Here is a 16,028-nt window from a genome sequence, read left to right as displayed (position 1 = left end):
ATCCCTTGAAGACTGTAGTCATTCCATTTACAAGGAAAAAGAACCTGGAGTCTCTCTGCAGGTTGAAACTTGGTTTAACACGGTTTGAAGTATCAAGTACAGTTAAATACCTAGGCCTGACCATTGACTCTAAGCTGACTTGGAACAATCATTTAAACAATACACTGTATAAAGGAAAATGGGCGCTTATGACATCCAGGAGATTTGCAGGCTCCATGTGGAGGTTAAAGCCTCACATAGATCTGTGGCTGTACAAGGCAGTAATAAGGCCTCAGGTAACATATGGATCATTAGTCTTGTGGACAAAGGTAAACCAGGTTACAGCCACAGCCAAACTCTCAAGTGCACAAAGGATGGGCACATTTCTAGCTTTCAAGAGCTTTCAGGAGCAGCTCATCAGCAACTATGGAAGTTGTTCTTGGCTTACTGTCATTGAGCATTTTTTTAATGACAGAAGCACGAAAATCAGCCTATTGACTGAAAGTTAAAGGCCAATGGAGAGAAGGCCTGTCCGGAACAGGCCTTTGCACAATCACCAAAGCTGTTACTCACAGCCCTGTGCTTCAAATGACATCAGATGTCATGAGTATGGAGATGATTTTCACTAAACCTTTCTCTGTTAAATTCTGCTCCAGAGAAGAGTGGAAGTCTGAGGTAGGGTCCTATCTCAAAATAGGTAGCCTTGTCTGGTACATGGATGGTTCTCTCATTGAAGAGAAATCTGGCTACGGGGTGTACAGTGATTCAACCAGAACACAAGTTTGTGCAAGTCTGGGACAACACTGTACTATCTTTCTGGCAGAGATTTGGAGTATCATAGCTTGTGCCAACATAGGCATTGCCAGAAGCAATAATTGTGACGAGCATATAGTAATCCTGTCAAATTGTCTGGCAGCCCTCAAGGCTCTTGACTTCATTAAAATCAAGTCTAAATTGGTGTGGGTGTGCCACAAAACACTCAGCAGGCTTGCAGCACACAACTCTGTGCATCTTGGTTGGGTACCAAGGCCATGTAGGCATGGGAGGTAACGGGCGTGCAGATGAGTTTGCTGAGTGGGGTTCCAGCATGCCATTCTTTGTTCCAGAGTCAAGCTGTGACATAAGCAAAACAACTGCCTCCCATACAATAAGTAAATAGTCCCATTTAAGGTTTTCATCAATTATAATTCCCAAATACTTAGTATTATTGACTTTTTTAATGGTGGGACAATCACAATTACCCAAGTTTAAATTGCACCGAGAATCAAGATTTGAGACTCCATTCTCAGTGCAATTTAAACTTGGGTAATTGTGATTGTCCCACCATTAAAAAAGTCAATAATACTAAGTATTTGGGAATTATAATTGATGAAAACCTTAAATGGGATGTTCATATTAAATACATATGTAGAAAAATTAGATATTTATCCTTTAAATTTTACCAAGTTAACAGAATTCTTAATAAGAACCACCTGAAAATGATGTATCATGCTCTAGTCAAGTCAATTCTGCAGTATGGCATAGTTGTTTGGGGAGGCTGTTTCAACTGTCATATTGCTGAATTATTTGTAGCACAAAAACTGATAATTAAAACTATATTAAACAAACCCAGGCTCTATCCAACAGATATGGTTTTTAGTGATTTTGAGGTCATGACTATACGTCAATTATACATAAAAACCGTAATTGAGTACTTAATAAAATATAGATCCGATTTTCCTCTCACAATAAACTCTACTCTTAATTATTATAATCTAAGGGCCACTGCTAACAAATATGTAACCTATAACACTAATATTGAATGTATAAGGAGGCAATTAATTTACATAGGTACTAAAATAATAAACCTCATTCCAAATCACTTTCTCATGGACAATAAGATCAGCGGAAAAATTAAACTGGATATAAAAAACTGGACATACAGTAATTTCTTCTTCCATTTAGATATATGACTCGAGACTTCTGCTCCAGCATTTTTTTTTCATTAGTTTTTTCATTTTTCAGTGGACTCGCTTACCTTTATTTTAAGTACCAATTCCTCTGTTTTCTTCCTTCCCCCCATTTCTCCCTTCCTTTTTTCCTCATTACTTCTCTTCTCTTCTTTGCCTGCCTATTACATGGGAAACCATAGTTGGCTAGGTATCTTCCTCTCTTTTTTTCTCTTCTCCAACACACCCAAACATTAAGCCCATGGTTTTTTATATTTGTAACATTTTATTGTGTTTTATTTGTTTCGTAAATCTTTGTAATTTTGTTTTGTGTGTTTTTAATAAATTGAATTTGAATTGAGTCCAGGGTGATTTTACATCACCAGCAATGTCAAGGTCACCCTGGTCAAGCACTTGGCAAAAGGCTGCTGGCAGAAGCAAGCCCTTGCTTCACCAACTGGCTGATGAGTCCAGGTGATGATTAGGTCACGCAGTTGATTGTCCTGACAACTGGACACGGCCACCTCGGGAAACATCTTCACACAATTGGACTCGGAAATGAAAGTCAAATGTGTAGGCTCTTCAATCAGTCTGAAGAGGCTGCCAAGCATATCATACTGGATTGTGAAAGACTAGGGGCTAGAAGAAGGGCTCTGTTTGGCTGCAAGCAACCAGGTGAGGAATGGGATTCAATATAGGGGAAAAGCTCCTAGACCTTGTAAAGGACACAGGTATTGCTTTTCCTAACTAAAGGACACAGGTATTGGTCTGCCCAACTAACATACTTGGGACACACGATAAGCTTCGGTTGACGTGTGAGGTTCTTCGAACCTTTAAATCCTAGAATAAGTCCCTTCAAAAACATAAACATAATATTTTTTGTGGAAAACATTTCATTTTTTTCTAAAGATGACATGAAAAACCAATCAGTTCATAGATTGGGATATCAGTTCATATCCGCTTCCAAGAAAATAATTTGATGAATTAAAACTTCTCCAATGTATGAAGACACAGACATACAATATAGTATCATATCATCATCGAATTTCCATACGGTTCAATAATCACTGAGTCCAAAATATTCAACATTCATTGAATAAATTGCTATGGATATTAAACTAGAATCTAAGCTAGCAAAAATTGTACTCATCAATAAATAAAAATATCGATAACTTGAAAACACATATTCTATTACCACATTCGTTTCTACATAGTCACTATGAGCATTGCTCAACATAAAATGTTCAAAACAGTCTAAGTGAATTATCCAGGGAAATGCTGTTCTGCGTAGCAAGCTAGGTTTGATGCTGGCGAGATGATAGGAGAACGGAGAATGGAGTAATTGCTGGGTACTTTGTCGTGGTTGCAAATGAACCTGCAAGCAGTCTACAGACAAAACCACTCTCATAGTCGACTAATCGAAGCTGAACTCGATGAGGCACTTCAAAGATCGTTTCTCAATTTGAAGTGATTACATTTTTTTCCACTCAGCTCTTCAGATTCTTGAAAGTCTCCGCCTAATCTGTAACTCAACCAAGTACTCTCATGGTTCAGCTGCGCTGGAAACTTGAAGTACGAGCCTAGACCCTCTATTTCTATCAATGAACGCCTACTATTTACCCAAACCAGAAGTCGAACTCGCCAACTGCATTGGAGTCTGACCTCAACAAGGATTATGTTGATGCTTTAAATACCATAAACAGTAGTCAGAAACATTTCTGGAACTTGACCAACGAGTGATAGATGTTTTAGATGCCATCGATTGAGGAAATTCCAACGCAAATTGCGATATCCAGCACTATTGCTTGAATTTCTCAACATGAATAGACTCGTTGATTAACAACAGCTTCAACAGTTAGAATTGATGGGTTGCGAATCTAAGAATGTTCTTAACATGTGGTTCAAAATTAGAAACCTATTGTGTAGTACTCCAAAAAATGTAATAAACTCGTGTACAAATTTGATAAGTTCCTGTGTACAGGTCAGATCAATGTGAATGTGACATAAATTGAACTCTGTTTTTTCAATCATGGAGAAATTCTAAAATATCAATATTTTTATTCAACAAATTTTCAATAAAAATACTCTTTCAAAGCTCTTGAATAATTATTGCACTTCGATTGAGTCTGTTCGGTATTACAGATGGAATGGAATTTATTCTGTTGACGCTCTATCACAGCCCTTTATCACTTCTCTTTATTACATATCCAATTTTAGCTCATTGTGTCTCTTAAGATTAATTGATCAAGCGCAGTGAGTTCCTACCTTCTTACTGTCGACTTGCGACTCTAGTAGTCCGTTTGTGGATGTGTTTGTATGTTTGACAATAACTTTTGAATGCTCTTATCAAATTGTAAACCCATATTCTTTGAACCATTGTACAGATTGAGTTCGTTGAACAATGAGGTTGACCAAATCCTTATCCTTCATAATATGAGGAAGGATATGTACTCAAATTTACTATATTCTATTACATATTATGTATAATCTCTATATAAGATTGATAATCATGGAAGGAAATATCATTTGAAAGTCATAAGCAATATTGTGGATCGATTCCAAACCGGAGTTTTTCATTCCAATACTCAATACTCACTATTACTCCAATTGAATTAAGTTTATTTTACCAAATTTTATACAGGATTATGATATCTTGAAACAGCACAAAATGCATGCAGCACAATGTAAAAATTATTTAAGATAAAACCTAAGACATCATGACAAAAAGAGTCATACAATAATTATATTATATCATAGCAATACTTCGTATGACGTGAGAGTACACCAGAAGCAACTTGGCTAATGTGTTGAACAGAGCAAAGACAGCTGTACTGTCTGACTTAAAATGATTGATTATTGATGTGAAAACGTTGAAAATTCCTAGAGTCACACATATACAGAATTACTAAATGTGACTTCAAATACTTGAAGTGGCAAAATTGTTGCACAACAGGCTTTCCAATGTTGTGGTAAGAGGAGAAAGAGACTCATAAAAAAGGTAATTAGAAGTTTCAATGTAACAAATAAGTAGCAATTCAAACAGAATTAAAATATGAATATTAGAAATACCTCTGTGAAAAATGGACCAAAGAATAAGTCTAAAAATATTGAAAATGACAAAAAAACTCATCTGATAAGCAATCGTTGCAAGTCAGGCCATCTAACTTGTTCCCGGGAGGGCGCGTGAGACACACACCAGTGACTCGGACCTGGACAAGCGGCAGGGCACCTTGGATGCAATCAGTGAGAGAAGGGGAGACCAATAAGAAGGACACCAAAGACCGATGAAGCAGAACTCTGACGACCGATGAGATGAGCTCCATCGACCGAAGAGAAGAGCACCGAAGAGCAGATAGACAGGATCCAGGGTGGACCGACACACGAAATTTGTAATTGTAGGTTGGAATGGCACGGTGCCAGAGTTCAGAACATATGCAAAATATGAGGTAGTGGTTGCAGTTACCACAAACTATAATTGTCCATCACGACAGTGAAGATAATTTGAATTGATTTGATACAGTTCATTTGACACAGTTGAAAACAATTTGATACAGAAAGTTCTGAGCACATTTGATAAGCCAGATCACTGGATGCACACAGAAATTGCACATGGGCAAGAATCGCACACAGGCGAGAACAGAGTTCATGGAACTTGAGTTTGGCAGCAAAGGCCAAATATTCTGATTGGTTGAGAATTGAACTGTGTTAGTACACCCACAAGATCTAGAATCTTGAAAATAGTAGAGCGGCAGATCTCCAATCCTGATGCTGAATGCGGCGGACACGGTGTCCTGATGCAGAGAGGTAGTATTGTGGCCTACAAGTCACTGTGACTTGTAACCGAACCAATCAGACAAAGTGCCAGGAGAGAAAAAATTGAACTTACATTCAAATACTCACGAATACAATCTTTAGTGTTCATAATAATTTATGACGGCAGAAAACATTTGAATTTTGATGATAGAGTCTGTGGAAAATTAGTTCTGCATTTTTAAAGTTGAACACGAGGTGATATAGCACTAATAGGTTGGCTTTTGGAACGATGAAGATATTTTGAAGAGAAAAAATCCCACAGAGAAACTTATTTGCCCATAATGACTAGGAGAACTTGGAGAACACCTTGAAACATAAATTTTAGGTGAAAAGATAAAATTGCTTCTTCATATTTGAAGAAATGAAAAGTGATGCCTTGAACGGGCAAATCTCAGAAAATCACATCTAAAATATATAAAATTAGAAGTAGGCAAAGTGTGTGTACGACAAGCAGCACTAACAAACAACTAGCTTCAGAGCGGACAACTTACAAACTAAAGGAGCTTGACGCCAGAATACAAAAACCCAAGTTTGTATGACTGAGTTTTTACAACATTATTTCGTATATGCTTTGACAAATTAAAATCAAGACAGCTCACCGCCCACAAATTCAACATTTCCATTCATTTTCGAAACTCTGAGAATTATCAAAGTTGTCAAAGTGCACAACATATGTTTGGAATATGGAGCCGACTGATATTCGCATCTGTTTATGCCTGAATCGTTTCTTGGAAACTAGTTACAAATAGAACCATCAACGAACTTGAAATTTCCATCAAATTTGTCAACGAGTTTATGCGAATTGCTAAAGTCATTCTGTTCATGGAAATGGTACTCAAATCTGCTCATGGTTGAATTATTTTTTCAGGCATTCTGAAATAGAACAGCCCACTGACTTGGCATTTCCATTCGTTAACAAGTTTCCGAGTATTGCTTGAATTAATCTGTTCGATAAAGAGCAGGTCGAATTCAAAATGGTGTCCTGTGCTAGGCACTAGGCAGTACTCAGTACTAATCCAGCTTTGAACTTTGACATCCACGCAAAAAGCATAAATAAATGAGAGGTGAAGTGCTATTTGTGCATTCTGTATGCAGTGTTGCCGGTTGACTGCTCCTATATCGATTGACTGTGGTCTCAAATGAATTATGAATACGCTCTATTGGCTGAACTATTGAGAGCACCTCAGACCACATGTAATACAGGTAGATCAGTCAGTCAATGCCGTGAAAGCCTTCTGCGGCTTTGGGTACGTATATGCGGGCGAAGCATGCATTTTGAAGGTGTGAGTGTTATTGTGTATACGTGTAAACTTCACCTGCCTGTTCTACCGTGAAGTTTGAGCCGTATTTTGAGAGCTCTGTAACTGTGTCATCTCTCTTGCTGCCTGTATCATCCGATGCACGAGTGAGCTCTCATTAAACTCTCTTGCCCTTTTGCTATTCCCCTTTCTCTTTCCTGTAGTCCACCTAATTAGAAATTATGAATTGAAGTTTGATTAGAGTGCGTCAACTTTTAGCCGTTCGTATAGCCAGATAGTCATGCCCACTTTAAAACTGGCTGTCATTATATTGAAAGGATGGGATAAAGAACAGAGGCTGATTAGTTTGGCAATTAGAAATCATTTGAATGATTAGGATACTGGAAACAGTCAATTGAATTCTGAATCCCTTTAATTAATCGCTACATCAAATGCGATATGCAGCATATGAAAGAATACTTTACTGAATCAAATGAACATTTGAATTAATGGAATTGGAAGAGTCACTTATTATGATATTTTGATGGAATTGAAAGAGTCTATCATAAATATACAACTTATAACTAACTACCTTCAATAATATGGGTTTCTGAGTTCTTGTAATGTAGCTTAAAGAATTTTACTCTAGAGTCTAGAGATCTAGAGGTATTTCTTACCCAAACAGTTGGAAAAGTACAACATATACCAATTATAAGATCGAGTCCATCAACAATAATTTATTGAATTATGACTAAATTTGTCCTACAACTGTGCCTGGTAGGGATGATGCTAGAAGATGAATGAACCTTTGGTGCTGCTGATAGAGCCTACACTCAAAGCCTGTATTATATTTGTATTCCATCTGTGTATTTGTATTGTTTATTGTTTCCTTGCAGGCCAGTAACCTTGCACTCCCCTATTCCTATTCATTCTGTTACCATTGGCCAAGCTCCTTTCTTTCAAGTCCGTTACACCAACACATACCTGCGGGAATCTGCCGATTGCGCCCAGCGGTCACAATGTGTTTGGGCACCTGCGGGAATCTGCCGATTGCGCCCAGCAGTCACAATGTGTTTGGGCACCTGCGGGAATCTGCCGATTGTGCCCAGCGGTCACAATGTGTTTGGGCACCTGCGGGAATCTGCCGATTGGGCCCAGCGGTCACAATGTGTTTGGGCACCTGCGGGAATCTGCCGATTGCGCCCAGCAGTCACAATGTGTTTGGGCACCTGCGGGAATCTGCCGATTGCGCCCAGCGGTCACAATGTGTTTGGGTACCTGCGGGAATCTGCCGATTGCGCCCAGCAGTCACAATATGTTTGGGCACCTGCGGGAATCTGCCGATTGCGCCCAGCGGGCACAATGTGTTCAGTCACTCTCGTCATATTGAACGTAATAAAGTGAACGTCCGTGACGTCATTTCCATCCCTCACAACTCACATCCATTTCTCCTTTGTCTCACTCTAAACTCCCACTCTCTCTCCTATTTTGGTAACTTTCACCTTTCTTTCCCTCGAATATTATTATTATACCTTCCAGGAGACAGTCTAGTTTCAACATTCCTATCGAGAACACGTGCCTACCGAAAGTTTTCTGTAGCTGGCCTGCCAAATTTGATTGTATTATTTTTTGTAGTTGAATTCCTTTAATTTCTTGGAGTAAGATTATTAAATTCGCATTCCAATATGGACGTTGTAATTTAATAGTGTACACCCATACATCTACAGAACCTTCAGCTAATTTCCAGAGTGATCAAAAATCAACGCAACTCAAATGAAAACTCTTTTTATGTTCAAGTTATGTAACCTTTCAATGACTCAAATGAAAACTCTTTTTATGTTCAAGTTATGTAACCTTTCAATGACTCAAATGAAAACTCTTTTTATGTTCAAGTTATGTAACCTTTCAATGACTCTGTGTTTAGCTAACGCAAGAGTTGTATAGCTGAATTGGGTATGCTGAAGTGGATAAAGTTGAGTACTCGCTATAGAGAGTAAGTCAGCTATCAAAATGGATTCTATCCTGTTGCAGAATTGACTTGCAATATATTTTTCGTGACTCTATATGAAGTCTATCATGTGTTGTAGATTGATTGGAGTTGATATGTCAACTTTAGGGTTTGAGTTGGCATATATCAACTTCAGGGTTTAAGTTGACATATCAACCAACAACGAATTTTCGTTCTGATAGGCGAAAAGAGTCATCACGAGTAGATGAAGTTTGTTCTTATGGAAATGATGACAGCCAATACAATGGTATTTATGATTTATGATACAATGAGAGAGACCAATTCCTCGCTCTTGAACAGTAGAACCGTAATTCATTGGAAAGAAGGGAACAACAGAAACATTTTAGGATTAAAGGTTGACTATTTAGAATGGTCAACCAGTATGAAAATCAATACTTCTAGTCGTGATCTTGGTTTGTGTTGATGCCATAAAAACCGATGGGATTCGGATACACGGGCTCTGAACCACCCAAATGCTTCATTCATTCCCGAATGATTATTCTATTCAACCATGAGAAACAAACACAACATAAGAAATAATTGAAAGATAGAATGAAATGTTGGAGAGCGAGGTGGTTGTAATTTAAGTAGAATAATTTGTAGACAGGCTTTATGACTTGGCACTTTCTTTGTCCATTCTTTCGGTCGCCGTTAATTTATGCCGCCGCTAATTTATGCGGTGTGTACTTATGCATGAGAATGAGGCTATGGGGTGTGGGGTGGTTATACAGTAGAGCAATAATGGTGGTAGAAGAGCGGATGCGCATGTGCAATGTGCAAGCTGGTCAATGGGGTTGGTGAGGGAGGAAGGGCGCAAGTCCCGCTTAAATGTATTTATCGACGGTTCCCAAATAGGTCGTTCTCAACGAAAATAACATGTGTAGACAAACTTATATTATCGATTGTGGTTTTCTTTGATTGGTAAGTGTGTCAGTGTGTGAGTAAGTGTGGAAGGTGACCTGTGGAACGAGGGGAGGGGATGGTTGGACTCTCGCTCCGTGACGGCAGAACAATGTTGAAGAAGAGGGTGGAGTGCTATAGCGGGAGGAGGGGAGGTTGCTTTACCGTCAGTACGAACATTCTCTTCACAACCTCAGTGCAGTGCTAGCAAACTGATTGCCGCCAGCGTCAGCATCGAAACGCTCATTGCTCAACTCCAACTTATCGTCTTCATTCATAGCTGCCAGATACCTCTTGTCAAAAATCACTAAGGTTTGTTCCAGCAACATCTCGACTTGACTCTCATACAAAGTCAATAAGTTTCGTTCGGGCCTCTGTCTTTTCACTAAAACCCAACACTCTTACTATGAGTAACTCTTACTCATGAGTAACTGTTAAAACATCACCCACAAATATTATATTTGAAGCTTTTATCTCTAAGAAAAACACTTATTGATTAGAAAAATTAATTTAAATTTTACGTTTTTATTTAAAGAAAAACGTGTTGTTCAACAAAGTTCGAAAGTTCCGTTCGGACTTTTGTTTTTCCTTTTAAACCTGCAAGACTTGTCGGAGACTCCGCAACTGATAAATATGATCTATTATTGTGTTTGAAACGTATGTTTCTCACAATAAAGTATTCAAAGTCAATTTAAGCCTTCATTCGGATCAATAGGCTTCGCCTCATGAATCGCCCAGACTTGTCCAAGATTCTTTCCAACTGTAGAAGTTGTGACTCACAGTTACATTTTCAAAACTCTTTATTCTTAAATAATATATCTAAACTCAATTTCAGACTTCTCCAGTACAAATATTTTTACGAATTCGATAAGTTTCATTATATTTCTTTCTCCCCTTATAACAATTTAAGGCTTTATTGAAACATTCAGTAACTGTGAAAAAAGTACTAATCATTACATTTTGAACTTTATTTGTGAATGAAAAAACATTGGAACTTACTTTCAAGCTCTGGGATCAAAACGTTTCGGTCTTCAAAGTAAAACAATTGATTTTAATTCTATTCCCCTTATAAACTTTCAGAGTTGTTTGAAACTCTTTGAGACTGTTGAATTACCTCTCTTTCATCAGTAAGAGAATTCAAAAACTATTCAAATGGACTCTTATTCCTCAGTAAGAGAATTTGAAGGCAGTTAAACTCTTGAGACTAATGGGTTCGGTCTGCAAAGTTATTACGTTTGGTTGAGCTTACGTTCTCCATTATTATTTTTCTCTTGATAATTATGAAGAATTTTGTGATATTGAATCGGGAACAGTTTTGTGCTATAATGCCTGTTGTTCCCATACATGTATGTATTTTTTTGTGAATAAATAAATAAATAAGTAAAGAAGACTCTTTCGAGCCTGAAATTGAACGTGGAAAAATCATTTGCCATTATTTTTGAATTATTTTTTCGTATTTCAAATCAATTTTAGATTCATACAGAGTCAGTGGGTCTTTCTTCGAACATCAAACACGGAATCAAACGGATATGGTTGAAAAGTTCAAAATACAGAAAAATAAAAAAGAGGTTACAACTCTATATTAGGCGTAGTCTTTGGAATTTTTGAAAACCTGTCTGAATGCACTGTTTATCTTCTTAGTATAGCTGGATCTCAGGATTGATTTAAAAACCTCATGCGCTGAATCGTTCTTGTCGAATCTAAAATAATAAAATTACGGTTGAGATCAGTTTATTTTACGTGTATTTTCAACATGTTTAAAACCTTCACAACGGGCAGCCTCTTGTCCTTTGACTTACTCGTTTGAGTGCTTTGAACAGAGTTAAGTGGAGTTTGGTCGAGTCGCTCACGGAAAAGTTGATAACACGAAGCTCCTATCAAAGTTATTTGATATCGGGCGTAATGTCGTGATATTGTCAAGCTCCTTCATCGAGCTCGTCCTACTTCTTTCTACCTCTTTGAAACCAACTTAAAGACTTTTGTCGAGGTCTTTTTCAGAAAATGTGGGAGCGCATTGAGAACACAAATACGAAGGAATTCGTCGATTTCAGGCAGAACTTTTATTTTAGAAACCTCCTCAACATACTTCCTCTGGTTATCAGCTGTACATATTTCTAATAATATGATTTATATATTTTGAATACTTTTGTATGCTTTTGAATGCTTTTGTCTGTGTCATTTTCTATTAAACCTTGGAAAACAAAGTAAAACTGGACAAGAATGTTTTCCATTGATAGTTTCAAAGTTGATTGAACAATGATTATTATTGTTGATGAGTTGCTGCTCGAACGGAACCTATAGATTTTGAAGAAGTCTAAATTACTTCTGTAAAACTTAAAAGTTTAACAACTATATACATAGAAAATTTTCTCAAATGTTTTAAAATGTCATTTAGAAATACTTTCAGGGGTCTTTAAAAATAGCTAATAACTGATAAATCAAAATATTCCAAAATAAACATGGAAATTGAAAAATTTTATAGTTTTTACCACTATTCTTCCATTTGTTTTATTGTGATTGTTGATGTTGTTGTTTGTTTTGTATGTGACATTGGTATTTATCTTGTAAATGTGTGTAAATAAATAAATTGAAATTGAAAGTATTGAAATTCTACCTAGTAGTATATCGAATTAAAACGATAAATTTTCAAATATTACAAAATAAATCAATTGAGTAAACTCTGTCCAAATTGGCATGAGCGCTGAAAGATTAAGCCGACCCTCACTCCACCACGCGCAGGCACACACGCCCAGCCTACCTGCGCCATTAGTCCAGTCAATATAGACATAAAAGAGGGGGTGTGATTGCAATTTATATTGTAGTTCTAATTCTTTGATATCTTATTTGGGTACATAAGAGAAGTCCAGAACCAATTTCTTCATGCAAAATTTCCTTGTGGTAGATACAGAGTGACCCAAAAACCTCGTATTTTCGGCTCATTTTCCAGTTTTCAGCTATTTCTGCCAAATCTCGTGATCGGACGGAAAAATTTGCTTTTGCGTTTTTTTTAGATTATAAAATTTTGAATAAGATGGGATCATTCAGAACTCTCTATCTGCAATGAGTACTGAGTTTTCAAAATGATTTTTCAAAAGTGAGTGAAATTTGAAGAAAAAATCAATTTTGATGAATTATAGTTTTTTATCAACAATATCTTCCGATTGTTACCAATTTAGACGTATAATTCAAAATCCCTCTGGGCGTATTTTTGTGCTCTACAATCTGAGATCAGACTTCTTGTATTGTGAAAAACACCTAATTTTCAGCTTCAACCATCATCAGCAAATACTACATTGTCCTCACATTTATATTTCGCACAATGACATAAGTTCATGAGATTATGTTCCATGAGAATCACCCGTTAGATGCACTTCATTTCAGTATTTCCTAGTGGAGAGGCACGCTTAAGGACACCTCAAGGATCAAAATTTTAAACACTTATAACTTTTGACACAATGCTCAGATTTTATCGTACTACACTTCATTCTTCTCGGCTCGTCAAGGCGGTCCAAAATCATGCATCATAAGTTAAATTTGGTTGAAAAATGAAAAGTTTATTGTTGAGTGTACTTAAGCCCATATTCCAATACACAAAAAATGGCAAATTTCTATATTCAAAGATATGTATCTCGGTAACCCCTTATTATAAAAATCATTACATGATTTTATAATGTACAATAGAATTTTCTGTTTCATCTGCTGAGAACGATTTATGAAAAAATATGTTCGTAAAGTGAGATTTGATTGTTGAGAAAAATCCGGAAATTGTAGATATTTTTCTCATATTAACGGTTTTGGCAGTTCTATGATAGAGAAAAGTGATTTAAAATGGATTTTAGGCAACTGAGCTCGTAGAGGATGAATTTATCTACAATTTTGAATCAATCGTGAGTTTCTATGATGTATCAGACTCGTTTTAGAAACTCTTGATCAATAGTAAATTCACGAAAATAATGTAAAAACTAAAATCGCCATTTTAAAATCTTCTGTAACATTCGAATTATGGGAATATGGGCTTAAGTATACTCAACAATGAACTTTTCATTTTCCAAACGAATTTGACTTTTGATGCATGATTTTGGACCGCCTTGACGAGCCGAGAAGAATGAAGTGTAGTACGATAAATCTGAGCATTGTGTCAAAAGTTATAAGTGTTCGAAATTTTGATCCTTGAGGTGTCCTTGAGCGTGCCTCTCCACTAGGAAATACTGAATTGAAGTGCATCTAACGGGTGATTCTCATAAGACATAATCTCATGAACTTATGTCATTGTGCAAAATATGAATGTGAGGACAATGTAGTTGGTGATGATGGTTGAAGCTGAAAATTAGGTGTTTTTCACAATACAAAAAGCATTGTTGTCAGGTGTACCTGGAAATCTGTATCAGATTGAGCGCTCTACCTGATCTCAGATTGTAGAGCACAAAAATACGCCCAGAGGATTTTGAATTATACATCTAAATGGTAAAAATTGGAAGATATTGTTGATCAAAAACTAAAATACATCAAATTTGATTTTTCTCTTCAAATGTCACTCATTTTTTTAAAATCATAACTCAGTACTCATTGAAGATAGAGAGTTCCGAATGATCTCATTTTATTCAGAATTTTATAATCTGAAAGAAAGGCGAGAGCAAATTTATCTGTCCGATTACGAGATGTGGCAGAAATAGCTGAAAACTGGAAAATGAGCCGAAAATACGAGGTTTTTGGGCCACTCTGTATCTAGCACAAGGGAATTTTGCATGAAGAAATTGGTTCTAGACTTCTCTTATGTACCCAAATAATATATCAAAGAATCAGAACTACAATATAAATTGCATGCACCAATGTATATAGTGACTGGACTTCATTGATATTCCATGTATATTACGTAGTATACAGGTAGGCAGACCGTCTCTTTACTCACACACACACAAAAGGAAACTGCGCTTGTGTGTGTGAGTAGTAGGAGGGTCGGCCTAATCCTTCAGAGCTCATGCCAATTTGGACAGAGTATAGATTGCAAAATTTCATTTAAGTGATTGGATAAACTCATTATAAGTATTATTTTACAAATATGTCTAAAGAGAAAGCTAAAAATGAACAAGGAGCATGAAAAATATAACATTATAACAGAGAACGTCACAATATCGTAGTCATATTTGATTCAAATATAAACTAAATAAAGGGTCAAAAAGGCACAAGATTTTTGAAACAGCATTTCTTATGAACAAGCTATTTTCTTGTAACTAACCCACTGTTTATAGACTTCATACTTCTTTGAAAGTTCGATATAAGCTTTTATTCTACCATAATCTCTAATGAATTATCAGGGTTTGTTTTTTGTTATAATTTTGATAGATTTATTACAATCCCAGTTTATAATTTTTTTCTTTTAAGACAAATTTTCTGAGTTTTTTTGCTGAAACAGTGAATCGTATTCAAGAATACATATCGTTAATGATTTTAGAATTATTTTAGCATTCATTACCTCTTATAATGATTGTGCTTTACTTTTCTGAACGACTCACCAGCTGGAGTTTCTGAACTAACTGATTTTTAACTAATATTGTTCATCTCAACCAAACTAGAATATAGAAGATGATTAAATTTAAATTACTATTTTCATTGATCACTCTGTTTTTTTATCAGATTGTATTATCAATTTTTCTTCTTATATCATTATAACAAGTTTATTGTGATAGAGTTCTTATTTTAATAAATATTAAACTTCATTCTTTTAAATTAAAATCCATTTGCCCCATTAGTTTGAGACAAACTTTCCTATTCGAACTTTCAATACAAAAATAACAATTCAATTCAATTTATTTGCCATATATATACAAGATTTATACAATTACAAATTCACATAATAATTGGGTACATTATACAGAAATTCAGAATATACTCTATTCTAGAGATAATAAAAATAAATTAGATATAACATAACGAAAATCCCAGTTGTACTCATTTTACCGGCAATAATTGCTAGCAGAGACACGTGTCTGATCGCGTGTGAGTGCGAGCAATGAGTTCAGTTCAAATCATTGAAAGATTTTTTTTTACTGAAACACAAAAAAAGAACTTTGTTGAAATTCACAAAATCACAATTTTATTTTGAAATTCACCAAATCAATCTATTATATGTAATTTTATGATTAAAAGTCAATTTTGAAAAAT

General features: G+C 36.0%; 1 protein-coding gene across 2 annotated transcripts in view; it reads left to right on the top strand.

The window, feature by feature from the left end:
* LOC120354927 (MOB kinase activator-like 2) overlaps positions 1-16,028 on the top strand; it is a 218,140-nt gene that overhangs the window by 72,819 nt on the left and 129,293 nt on the right. Inside the window, exon 1 of one of the 2 annotated variants that reach the window (XM_039443065.1) lies at positions 9,839-10,178. The exons of the other annotated variant lie outside the window; for it this stretch is intronic. The gene's annotated coding sequence lies outside the window, so the exon portion shown is untranslated. Of the gene's footprint in view, positions 1-9,838; positions 10,179-16,028 lie in introns of those variants that run through there. 2 annotated transcript variants of the gene reach the window in all.

Source organism: Nilaparvata lugens, chromosome X, assembly GCF_014356525.2.
Source record: "Nilaparvata lugens isolate BPH chromosome X, ASM1435652v1, whole genome shotgun sequence".
Classification (NCBI taxonomy): domain Eukaryota; kingdom Metazoa; phylum Arthropoda; class Insecta; order Hemiptera; family Delphacidae; genus Nilaparvata; species Nilaparvata lugens.
Note: the sequence above shows the minus strand (reverse complement) of the source record. Positions and strands in the feature narration are given on the sequence as shown.